Source organism: Sinocyclocheilus grahami, unplaced genomic scaffold, assembly GCF_001515645.1.
Source record: "Sinocyclocheilus grahami isolate Dianchi unplaced genomic scaffold, SAMN03320097.WGS_v1.1 scaffold191.1, whole genome shotgun sequence".
NCBI classification, from domain to species: domain Eukaryota; kingdom Metazoa; phylum Chordata; class Actinopteri; order Cypriniformes; family Cyprinidae; genus Sinocyclocheilus; species Sinocyclocheilus grahami.
Window position 1 is genome coordinate 1,831,688 of NW_015505370.1, and position 13,118 is coordinate 1,844,805.

Consider the following 13,118-nt stretch of genomic DNA (forward strand, 5'->3'; position numbering starts at 1 on the left):
TGTGTACACATTATATATGTGTGTGTACTGTGTATATTTATTATGTATATATAAATAAAAGTTGTTGTTTACATAGTATATGTGTGTGTACTATGTATAGTTATTATGTATTTATATATACATAATAAATATACACAGTACACACACATATATAATGTAATATGCTAAATGACTAAATAAATAAATAAATAAATAATGTAAACAAAAACTTTTATTTTGGATGTGATTAATCGCCCAGCACTAATATTAATGCATATATGAATCAATAATAAAAAATGTGAATATTTGATTAATTTAACTTAAAGGGTTAGTTCACCCAAAAATGAAAATTAGCCTGTGTTTTACTCACCTTCGAGGCATCCTAGGTGTATATGACTTTCCTCTTTCAGACGAATCCAGTTTTATTAAAAATTGTCCTGGCTATTCCAAGCTCTATCATTGCAGTCAGCGGGTGTTGCAGTTGAACGGTCCACAAGTCCTCAAATAAAGCGTGCGCATCCATAATAAAACGTGCCTCACACTGCTCCGGGGGGTGAATAAAGGCCTTCTGTAGCAAATCCATGTGTTTTTAAAGAAAAATATCCATATTTCAAACGTAATAAACACTTTTCTCTCACTTCCGGTATCTGTCATACGCAGAAGCCGTTCCGGCGGATGTTGTAGGACGTCGGCGTTGCGTGATTAGTGACGAACGCGGAGAGAGAACAAAACAAAACGCCGGTCACGAATTAGAAGTACAAACTGAGGATTTGTAAAGAAGAATGTCGGAGGATTTCGATAGGAGACTGGTTTTCCTTTGCTTAAGTAAGGAAACTTTGCTCCTATAATCAAACTTGCGAGACTAGCATATCTCAGAGGCGTGCGTGCTGCGCATACGTGCTGCGTCATCCGCCGGTACGGCTTCCGTGTATGACAGATACCGGAAGTGAGAGAAAAGTGTTTATTAAGTTTGAAATATGGATATTTTTCTTACAAAAACACATGGATTCGCTACAGGAGGCCTTTATTCACCCCCCGGAGCCGTGTTAGCTATCATTAAACTGTAATAAGTATAATTGTATAAATGTGTTTAAATTGTGTGTATACACAAATTGTAAAACTGTAACTATACACACACACACACACACACACAATTCCACAAAAATAAATAAATAAAACTAAATAAATGAATAAATGTACTATTGAAAGAGAAATATAACGATTGATCACTAAATTACACCACTCATCACACATTAAAATGGATTTCAGGAGCTTGTTCTATTGAATCAACAGAGGAAAAACTTTACTCAAGCCCTACACTCAATCGCAGATGAGCACGGATGAACGAGTTCGACACGTGCAGTACCACCTAGTGGACTCAATCTGTCTCAACATTTACCTCGTGCCTGCGCTGTTGTACATGGACCATCCACACGGACACAAACACTGGGTTGCAAGCGGACGCTTCTGATGATGAAATGCGGACGGCCAAAGTAAGCAGTTCTTAGCACGTTACAATGCATTTGCTAAGGCCTTGCAAGCAGTTGTTAGCACGTTGCTATGCAAACGACCTATTATTGCTACGAACGAGTCAAAAGTTTACTCACCAGCACAGTCTACATTGATCAGGCTGACGGTGGCTGGGATGATGGAGGTGTCCACTGCATATGAATTCCTCAAAGCCAGATGCACTATGCTGATCTTCAGCCTCTCTGGAAGGAGGGACAGCAGGAAGATGGGCAAATAGAAGGTGTACCGCAGCCGGCAGAGCACAGGGGTCATGACCTTGCCTTGAGGGCTACAGGCCATGCGCTCAATCGTGGGGAAGAGCATGACCGCCTTCACAACCTGAGGATGACAAGTACAGAAGGAGATTTTTTAGATGATCGTAGGTCAGGAAAACCGTACTTTCCCTAGACCCATCTACTTTTGGTAAAAGTAGATGACACTTTGGTTAAGTAACTGACACTTAGAAAAACAAGACCAGCAGAACAAAATGTTACTTACCAAGATGCAATAATATTTATGACAGCATTGCGAGCACTTTTAATCAGAACAAATGACATTTCTTAATTTCAATGCTTAAGACTTCTCAAACTATGAAAAATGACATGCCTGTGCTTTCACTATATTATGAAATCGATAGGAGAGACATGGGAAGGAGGGAACAGAGGAGAGAGAGAGACTTCCAGAAACAGGAAACACCTGCCTCTGTTTGGCCATTGAGTAGAAGGCAGCTAGACACATTCAGTGAGTAAGACAGAGTGGATGTGCTTCATCTGTCTCTTCAATCCTTTGCAGTTGCAGTCAAGTATTTTTCAATGAAACTAAACAGTGCAATATCTTCAATTCTCTTGTGTAAAATATGTGATAGCCAGCACAATTCTTTGTCAGCAGTGCCAAATGCAATCTATTCAGCTTCAAACCACTAAACTTCAAACTCAGCTAGTTCTGCAATCCTGAAAGAGAGCTGGTTTCATCATGCCCCGGCAATAGGCGATCAGGCAAAGTTCTGCTGCCACTGAATTTATCATCTGAACGGGCCTTAAGGAACTGAAAAAATATGTCAGTGGAAAAGACACCAAAATTTAAATGGATGAGAGATTCACAATCCAGAGTTACTCTGGTGTAACAATTACAATACAAACCATCAATTAAGTGGAAATCAAGTTGCTCTGCTCACATGTGTGAAGAAATAAATCTATACAAAGTACTCAACTAAAAACTACATTTTCTGGAGTGAACGCGAATGGTGCTTGAGGTGTAAAACCTGCCACCATGATGCTAGGCATTCTGAGTGGTTGCCAAGACTCTACTATGCAAATGCTAAGGTGTTCTGAACGATTGTTAGCACATTCCCTACAAACGGGACGTTGCAAACATCCATTTAGGTTTGCAGTAAGTCTGCTTTGTAACGTTCGCTGACAGAACAGTTTGCGAACGTCCCTATTTCATCCCTCATCTGCCATTTCCATTACAACATTTGCAAAATCCAGTCGCCCATGCATAGCCTTTTATCTTCAGACCTGACACCTTGCAACTCAGACAAAGGAAAAAATTATCTAAAATATAAACCCATGGATTTTAAAGGAGATGTGGTTATTCCTTAAAACAAAATTCCTTAATTTAACCGTGATAATTGATTGAATGCAAAAACCATGTTTTTTGTAGATTGATATTAGGATATAATTTTTATACTATAGTAAAAATAATAAATGCTTGATTTGAATTAATTGTAAAATAAAGTTAATGTTAAAAAAATTTAATAACTTTCATTTCTGGAAAAAAAATAAAGGAGTAACTTCTGTAATTAAAGATGTCATCAGTCTGTTTTAAGCAGTTAGGCTATTATTTAAACATCAAAAACATGATACCCTTCAATAATATAATTGAATATAGGCATGCATGAAAAAAATAAAGCTGAATCTCAGGAGCTCTAAAAGAATGTTAGAGTCAACTGATGAATGCAGCCAAGGAAAACATGAAGACTGGAAAAGCACATTACTGGAAAAGAAAGTGGAAAATAACACAAATAAATGAATCCTACCTATTTACATGTCAAACTGTTGGTCAGGCGACAAGAAAGGTTACTTTAGGAAAATTGCACAAATTGTTATTGCACTTACGACTGGTGTAGCACCTGTGCATCATGTTCTGGAAATAGACCGCAAGACTTTTTGCCAAAATCTAGCAAGATGTCATGGCAAACTTTCCAGTGTAAGTTAAATATTAATAATAATTAGATATTATGCATATTTTGGTAGTAAAACAAAGTGTTCCACATTTTCTTAGCGCAAAGATGAGCATGTTTATGTTGTACAAAAATTGCAACTGCTTTTTATCACTTAATTAGAATTATTGTCTCCTGTTATAGAAACTACTGAACAGACATTTAGAAGTTTATATTAAAATGCAAAGTATTGAAAATCGAAATAAAGCTGTTTCATTACCCATGAGGTAATGAAAATTGCTATAAACACATGTGGTCTTCATGCTCACTTATACGCTTGGGCCAAATACAGGAAATATGTTGTCCAAGTAGACAAGTGGTCAAGTGCAAAGACCACAAGTGTGGGAAATTTGGACATTGGGCTGCACGCGGACACTTCTGATGATGAAAACTGCGTCACGCAGACAGTGCATGGACAGTTGTGAACGCGGACGGCCCAAGTATGTTTTTAGGCTTAAGCAGTTCTTAGCACGTTACTATGCGTTTGCTAAGGCATTCCAAGCAGTTCTTAGCATGTTGCTATGCAAATGACCCTTTGCAAAGACCCGCTCCCTTTAGTAATTATTTCTACGACAGACAAGCCATGGCGCTCTCACGCCACACATCATGTTTTCACATAGTGAAAAATACATTGTGGAGCAAAGAGGACACTGACAACACACCAACAGACAAGACAGAGCAGGTTACTTTTGGTATGAAACAAAGTCTCAGCATCCAAATGCTGTCATTTAAAAAAAAAATTCAAACAATAAACAGCGTTTTGTGGCTCTTTAATGTGTCGTGACAGGTCGCTGTAGCGCCTCAGTTCAAGGGGCACACGAACAAATCATCTCTTCCTTTTTACTACTAGTTATAACATGAAATAAACATGAATGAACATCAGAAGGTATGTAGTTCAACTGCAGAAAGACGTCAATACACACCATTTGTCAAGTTCAAGTTCACCAATGTAAATACAACTCTCCTGTCTGGTTTGTTTGTCAGACAAAATGGCAGATTCTGCTTTATGATTGGTCAAATCACCTTTAAATCAGACTCTCTGCGAACGTTGCTAAGATGTTCTGTTCCTGCGCAGTTTCTAAGGTGTTTTGGATGATTTCCAGGGTGCAACTATGCAGTTGCTAAAGTGTACTAAACCAGTGGTTCCCAACCCTGTTGCTAGGGTGTTCTAAGTGGATGTTAGCACACTGCTATGCAGTTGCTAAAGTGTTCTAAGTATGAATAATATTAATAGCAATATTAATAGTGGCCACTAATAAATCTAAGTTCACATACGGCTCAAGGAAGCACTCAACCCTCTCACGTAATACTTTTCATCTGCTATTCCACGGCTCATCCTGATGCCCATCATTTGTCAGACAAAGAGAGAGAGAGTGGAAAAGAGCCAGTGAAAGAGAGAGGGAAAGGTGAAGAAGAGGGAGTGTGTGTGGAGCAGGTGATCTTTGATGTGCAAGTAGTGCTTTTGACAAGAAGCAGTTCCTCTTCCTGGAGGTCACAGGAATGTAACAGAGAACACAGAACAATCTGACAGAGTCTCTGGGAGTGGCTCTTTAATCAGAGAGACAGACGGCCAGTCACACACACACACAGACACACTTCTACTTCTAGAGGGTTCCTTCTCTGGTACTGCCGAGGTCAGGAAGGGGGAAGGAGTTCTCTGCATCTGGAGAAGGGGCGAAGAGAGTTTAAACGTCACAATCTGACTTCCATGGATCTGAGATGTGAGGGTGCGATCTGATAGTGGAGGAATGTTAATGATGCACAGATCTACTGAAGCTTCAGCATGATGGATCATACGGCAGTCCAGACCACATCTCTTTCAACTCAACCACTTACAGTGAGTACCTCAATGGAAATGTGTTGCAAGGGCCGCCTCCACTCACATCAAACCGCTCCGTGCCTTCGAACATGGCCTTGCGGCCAGGCTCCCAACTGGAATAGACACGATACAGGAGTGGTGATGTAATGAACACTGCTGGAAGTAGGGTTGAACGACTCTGGAAAATAATCTAATTGTGATTTTTTTTTACCAATATTGCGATTTAATATGCAATAATTTTTTTAAAGCTCTTTATGTTCTGTATTATTCAACAAAGACAAGCTATAAATCATTGTATAGTATGCCCAACACACTATTAGATAGATTAAACATAAATGTTCTTTTCTGTAGGCCAGGCCTATATGTTACGATGAAATTAGGTGATGCATGAAGATATGAATGACATTTTTATTTCACAACTACAATCACAGTATATTGACTGATTTGTTGAACTTCCAACCTTGTAAGCATGTAATAATTATGTTTAAATAAGCCTGGTGTAAACATTAATATGAAAGTCAGTAACAAATCACACAAACTAAAGTAGATTGCATAAATATAAAAACAAATCTGTTGCTTTACCACACTACTTTAGGTAATTCAAAGTCACTGTAATAAACATAGTTAAACATATGCATGGAAGTCTGTGAAAAGGCCTACATGAAATTGATAGTGCCCCGTCATTGCTATCCTTAAATGCCAAGTGCCTTTTTGCAAAAAGACTGGTCAGTCAGACTGGTCAGACCTCATAGGTCCTGGAGGAAAGCATAAGGGAAATACTAAATCACTTTCATTTAGACAAATGAACGCACCAGGTCAAGTAAGGATGCAAGGCCACCGTGACCCTTACTCTCCACCAGGTCAAGGGAAACCGCTGCCCCTCATGTCCCACACTGAACGATAACAAATAATGACGCTGTAAGTGTTTTCTCAACCGTGTGACTGCATGTCCAATGGGCTGGACAGTCCGTAGTCACGTCTGGGAGCTTTAAAATTTGGAGATGTTGTGAGGGTAATCTGAGCAAGGGCTATGTGCTGTAATGTTTATGCTTGTGTTTGGCTCATGCTGTGCCTGTAACAACGTTTTATTTGAGTGAAGTATGAAATCATACCAATACTTCAGGACTGTCGGTGTGACCTCTGCTTCCCGAATGGAGGCCCACCCAGAACGCTGCGACACATACTCACCCACAAGTTAACCTACACATCCAAATCCTCATGTCCTGGAAGAGAAAGACACGTTGTTGTGTCCATGTTGGTTTAACAATAGAACTATTGTTAATGTCATTGTCATGAAATATGTTCCACAGAAGAAAGTAATTCATACAGGTTTAGAACAACACAAGAATGAGGAACAGAATTTTAATTTTTGGGATGACCTATTCCTTTTTGATTGCAATTAGAATAGCTCACTATCGTAAGAAACATTATCTATGAAACTAATAAAACGCAAAGCAACACTTCAGCCAACAGCTGCTAAAACCAAACTATACATCTGTGCAGACAAACGTAGGAAATGACATCACCTTCCCAGGGCACATGACAAGATGGTTGCTGCAGGAGGAGGCCTAAAGCATTTTCCTCACCTAACAGTGCCAAGAGCTCTACCTCAGACTGAGATGTAGGGTGGAAAAGGTATTTTCTGCAGTCTCAAATCTGAGCGACAAATCAATTTCTCTCTTCTGACGGTCTATTCTACAACTGGCACATACACAATGTCACTTTATTACAACAAGCAAGTACTTCAAAGGCAACAGGGAAGACTTGTGAACTGGACTCATGCCAGAGACATACAATTGAGCAACTCCATATGCAGTCAATCAAACGCTTCCTCTAGTTTTAGGGAGGTTTTCAAATCTACCTCATGCTGCTCCTGGTCTGAGGCTGAAATCTGCAAACATTCTCCTCCAGAAGTGCACTAAAGAAACCTCTACCATCATTTAAACTGACTGGTCTCTTCCACTCCAAAATAAATATCTAGAGCCAATAGTAACAGTTCCTGATTATCACACATTATATGTTACTAGGCCTAATCGCCAGGTTGGCTTCTTGGCAGCCTGCAATCTGGGACAAAAAAGGAAATATTTTTCTCCTTTGTGCATGTTTGCTCTGAGCCATGCCATATCTGTCTACATCGTACAGGGATTTAACCAGCCATAATTTGAAAAGAACAGATTCAGACGAGTTTACAAAACGGTCTACATGGTTGGCAATGTTTTAATGACCTGGAATGAAACATTTTTCACAGGTTATGAAAGAGGACCTTCGAATCAATGAGTGAGATTGGGAGGTTGTGGAGAAGAAAAAAATACCAGCTTTTTTCTGAAGTTCCTGAGCTATACCACTAAAAGTGGTTTGGACGTGGATTGTCTCCAAAAGCATCGGAACATATATTTATTGCACTGCAAAAAGTGGTACATAACTGTACTGGCCCCATTAATGAAGCTAAAATCCATTTATCTTTGTCAGGAGTAAAGTATGCCCCTCTAGTGAGAGGAAATACTAAATAAAAAAAGGATGAAAGGGGAAAAGTGGGTAGAGAAAATGCTTGAAAATAAAAATGACAGAGAGCAAATCTTAGAGCTGGAAAACCCCAGAGGAAGAAAGAAAATCAAGGTTCTTTTCCATGTTATTTAATCTCCTGACCTTTTACACAGCAAGGTGCAGTATCATGCAGTGACCATGTTTTGGCGGTATGTCCTGTAATGGCAAAGTTGCATATCGCTGAGGTGGTCTGCACAGGTTATGCAGACAGCAGCACTGTAGCCGTTATTCATACTGTTTAAGGTGAAGAATCAGACAGAATCAGTAGATAGTCTCTATAGATAACACAATTAAATACGAAAAATTTAAATTCTGTCATTAATTACTCACCCTCATGTCGTTCCAAACCCGTAAGACCCTCGTTCATCTTCAGAACACAAATTTAGATATTTTTGATGAAATCCGAGAGCTTTCTGACCCTGCATAGACAGCAAGGGATCTATCAGATTCCAGGCCCAGAAAGGTAGAAAGGACATCATTAAAATAGTCCATGTGAATGCACAGAGACTGTAACTTCATATATCAGTTTCTGTGAAGATATGTGCATTCCTACCAGGACATTCTTATCATTTAATAATGATAAACCGTGGTTTACTGGGAAACTCAAACAGCTTCGTCACGCCAAAGAGGATGCTTACAGAAGTGGGGATAAAATCTTGTATAACCAGGCCAGGAACAGAGTAACAAAGGAGATCAGAGTGGCTAAAAAAACTACTCTGAAATGCTGAGAAAAGAGCTTTTTCAGCCAACGATCCGGCATCAGTATGGACTGGTCTGAGGAACATCACCATGTACAAGACACCACCCTCACAGTCTGTGGAGAATCAACAACTGGCCGACGATCTGAATGTGTTTTTACTGCCGATTTGAAAAGGCCAATCTACCACCCCCCATCCGCTCTGATCTGCACTTCACACATTCACTTACCACCCCTGCAACCCCCCTCCCTCCCTCCCCCCCCCTTCAACCTGTGCTTAAGGCCTGTGTAGAGGATGTGAAGGCCCAAGCTGTGTGAAGTTCCCTGCTGCTTCAAACGCTCCACCATCATTCCAGGCCCCAAAAAGCCCATAATCACTAGACTTAATGACTACAGACCTGTCGCTCTCACGTCTGTGGCCATGAAGTCATTTGAGAGATTGGTCCTGGCCTACCTGAAGGACATCACTGGATGCTTGCTGGATCCTCTTCAGTTTGCCTACAGAGCAAACAGGTCTGTGGACGATGCAGTCAACATGGGACTGCATTACATCCTGCAACACCTCGACAGACCTGGGAATTACGCAAGGATTCTATTTGTGGACTTCAGTTCGGCCTTCAATACCATCATGCCTGACCTTCTCTCAGACAAACTCACACAGCTCTCTGTGCACACCTACATCTGTCGGTGGATCACAAGCTTCCTGACAGACAGGCACCAGCTAGTGAGGCTGGGCAAACTCACATCCAGGACTATCACCATCAGCACTGGAGCCTCTCAGGGTTGTGTTCTCTTCCCACTGCTCTTCTCTATCTACACGAATGACTGCACTTCAAAGGACCCCTCTGTCAAGCTCCTGAAGTTCGCGGACGACACTACAGTCATCGGCCTCATCAAGGACGGAGACGAGTCGGCTTACAGACAGGAGGTTAAAGAGCTGGCTGTCTGGTGCAGTCACAACAACCTGGAGCTCAACACGCTCAAAACTGTGGTGATGATCGTGGACTTCAGGAGAAATCCCCCAGCACTACCCCGACTCACGATCATGGACAGCACTGTGACTGCAGTGGAGTCATTCAGATTCCTGGGCACCACTATCTCTCAGGACCTGAAGTGGGACACTCAGATAGACTCCATTGCTAAAAAGGCCCAGCAGAGGTTGTACTTCCTTCACCAGCTGAGGAAATTCGTTGTGTCCATCACAACTGACATATTTATACACAGAATCCAAAATTTGTACACTTGTAAACTGCACACTTTGTAAATAACATATCTGTACATTTATCTAAACAATTCAATTTTTTCCTATACTTCTATTTCTGTGTATAGTACATTATTTAATTTCGGTTTGCTTTTTTTATATTAGTGTTATATTACCATCCCTACTGTATTATTCCTATGTATGTCTGCACTATCATGTATGTCTGCACTATGTCTGTACTTTCTTCTGCACTGGAAGCTCCTGTCGTCAAGTCAAATTCCTTGTGTGTAAACATACTTGGTAATAAAGCTCTTCTGATTCTGACATCAGTGGTTCAACCGTAATTTCACAAAGCTACAAGAATACTTTTTGTGCACAACGAAAACAAAAATAACAACTTTATTCAACGATTTCTTCTCTTCCGGTCAGTCTCTGCCGCCATTCACAAGAGTACCACGATGTATGCGTGAGCATTCCTCTGCTTGTAAACAAGGCACAGCGCATCTGGGTTCTACGTCAACAGCACCACACACAGTTGAAGATGAACGAAGGTCTTACGGGTTTGGAACAACCGGGAGGTGAGTAATTAATGACAGAATTTTAATTTTGGGGTCTAACTATTCCTTTATATTCAATTATAAATTATATTTAATTATATATTAATCTAACAACCTTATCTGATTTGGAATTTAAACTGAATGAAAAATATTTATGTAATTTTGATTTGTAATTTTGTTTGTTTCTCTGATTTTAAATGTGCTGAAATTTGCCCATAAATATACATAAATATTTTTCCTTCAGCTTAAATTCCAAATCAGATTTAATGTTGATTTAATGTTATTAATTGCATTTAATGTTAAATTTAAAAAATAATTTACTATAAAATAATATATTCAAAATTAAATTACACATATACAATAATATATGCAATATAACTAAATAAATGTATCTGATTTAGAACATAAATTTAAGGAAATATTTATTATATTTACAGATAATATTGTATGCGATTTTTTTTAATTGAATGCTAAAAATCATGTTAATTCATATAATACAATACAGTTTTTTTTCACTTGGGAAAGGGAAATGGAGATTCATAATATATAAATATTGTAAATAATTATTCAAAAAGTGAGACCATATTCAGCAACTAGTAAGGATGTGTGCTACATTAGCCACAAAGTAGTTCCATGGACTTTCTCATCCAGTCGCTTATACCTTTAGCTCTGGGTCTCTCTTCATCATCTCCAAGATAATGTAGCAACCGATGGAGTGACCAATCAGCAGCAGGTTGGTGTACCGAGGCACATGCTTTCGAAGGAAGGTCAGCTTGTGTTCAATCTGCCCGTTTAGCCCAAAAACATCCTCCTCCTCAGTCACAGATGCATCTTTGAAAGAAAAAGAGAGAAAAACTGCATAAAGCTCACACCAAACACAATTTACATCATCACATGGTGGCCAGGACTGTTGCCAGTACTTTCATCATGACCTAGAACTAATAAATACAGCAAATAATATAATTAGACAAAGCTGCCTAGTTTGATCGATTGTGGAGCTCCGATCACAGCTGAATGAGAATTGTAAAGGATCCAGAAGACACATTAAATTGTTAAGCGCTCCATATAAGAAGTTTTCTTTCATCATCTTGATCTTGTTCTTCATTATTTCTTTGGAAAGGAGTAAAATTACACTATTGAACAATAGCAGTAACTGAAGATCCTGATAATGCTTGGCAGGCTTTGATATTAATATATTCCTACAGGAGCTGAATTCACCAGTATGAACCTGAGAAAGGATAAGAATTAGAAAGACAATGGACTGTGCAGAAACAAAGGTATGACAGAAGAAGCTGGACTGAGGTGGGGTGAGGCTGAGGCATTTATCACTATGATGAGTTATGGGAGCAGAGCTGTTAAGGATGAGACAGGGGGAGAGAGAAATAACTCGTATTAGCTTCAAGACATAAATAGACAAAGTGCTCCTTCATGAGACATTTCCTAATATATGGTTCCTGGAGCACACTGCATCTTCTCCTCTTTCTAAAATAATAAAGATATCTCAACTGACGTAGTTGCACATGGCTAATTACTTGTTTTATGATGAGACGTGCTGGAATAACAAATCATAAGGGTCTCGTAGAATTGGACTGTTGTTGAAAGACAAATTCATATATTTTTATAAATTGTCGGCAACATATTTAAAAAGAACACCCTCATTTTTTTTTTTTTATAAAAAGTGATTTAAAAAAAAGTTTTTCAAGGAAGTCAATCAAATTTTTTTTTTAACATTGCTTTCGTGAAGTGTACAATACTGTAAAAGAGATCTGCTATTTCCACAGACCTTCACATCTATACAGAAGATAAAAACAGATTTCAAAAAGGAAAGGATGCTGGATGGGGGAGTTAGAGGGTGAGCAGGATGGATGGAGGAGCATTAGGGGGACCAAAATGAGTGCATATGACCTTTAGGTACAGACAAATGCAGGAGAGATAAAAAGGAAGCCGAAGAGTGGAGGAACCAATGAAACCCATTCAAAAAGTTCAAAACATTAAATCATTTTCATTGCATTAAAAATACCAGTGGAAGTACAAGAATGATAAGATAAGACAGGGTAAAAAAAAATATAAAGGCATACACATTAAGAGGGATGTGAGACAAAACGCAAGATTCAAAAATCTGCATGCCATGTGCAATACAGCATAAAGCTGGGTTTGATGGATAGTTGCTATGGTGCTAAAACTCCAAATTCACTGCCAAGCATCTACATATCAGGGTCACACGGTATGTGATGTAAAAGAGAGAAAATATGACTTGATTATAGATTCACCAGCTATAAATAAAATGTATAACATAATAAACATAAATATGGAGAGGTTTTCAACATAAGAAAAGGTCACAGAACAAATCAGCCGATGTATTGTGTTAATGTATTATGAGTATTGAGTATGTATTGAGTTATAAAGATTTCACAAACAACTGTCTGAGACTGCTCAATCTAGAAATCTTTCTGAGAGAGCCAATGTTTTCAACATTGATAATGTTAAGAAATGTTCTTTGACCAGCAAATCAGCATATTATCGGAATAAATCATAGGAATAAATTAACTTTTAAAATATATTTCAGTAGAAAACATTTATTTAAAATTCTA

At 38.9% G+C, this 13,118-nt stretch overlaps 1 pseudogene; it reads right to left on the reverse strand.

Moving 5' to 3' along the window:
- Positions 1-13,118, reverse strand: part of LOC107594845 (lipid droplet-associated hydrolase-like) — a 50,476-nt pseudogene that overhangs the window by 14,689 nt on the left and 22,669 nt on the right.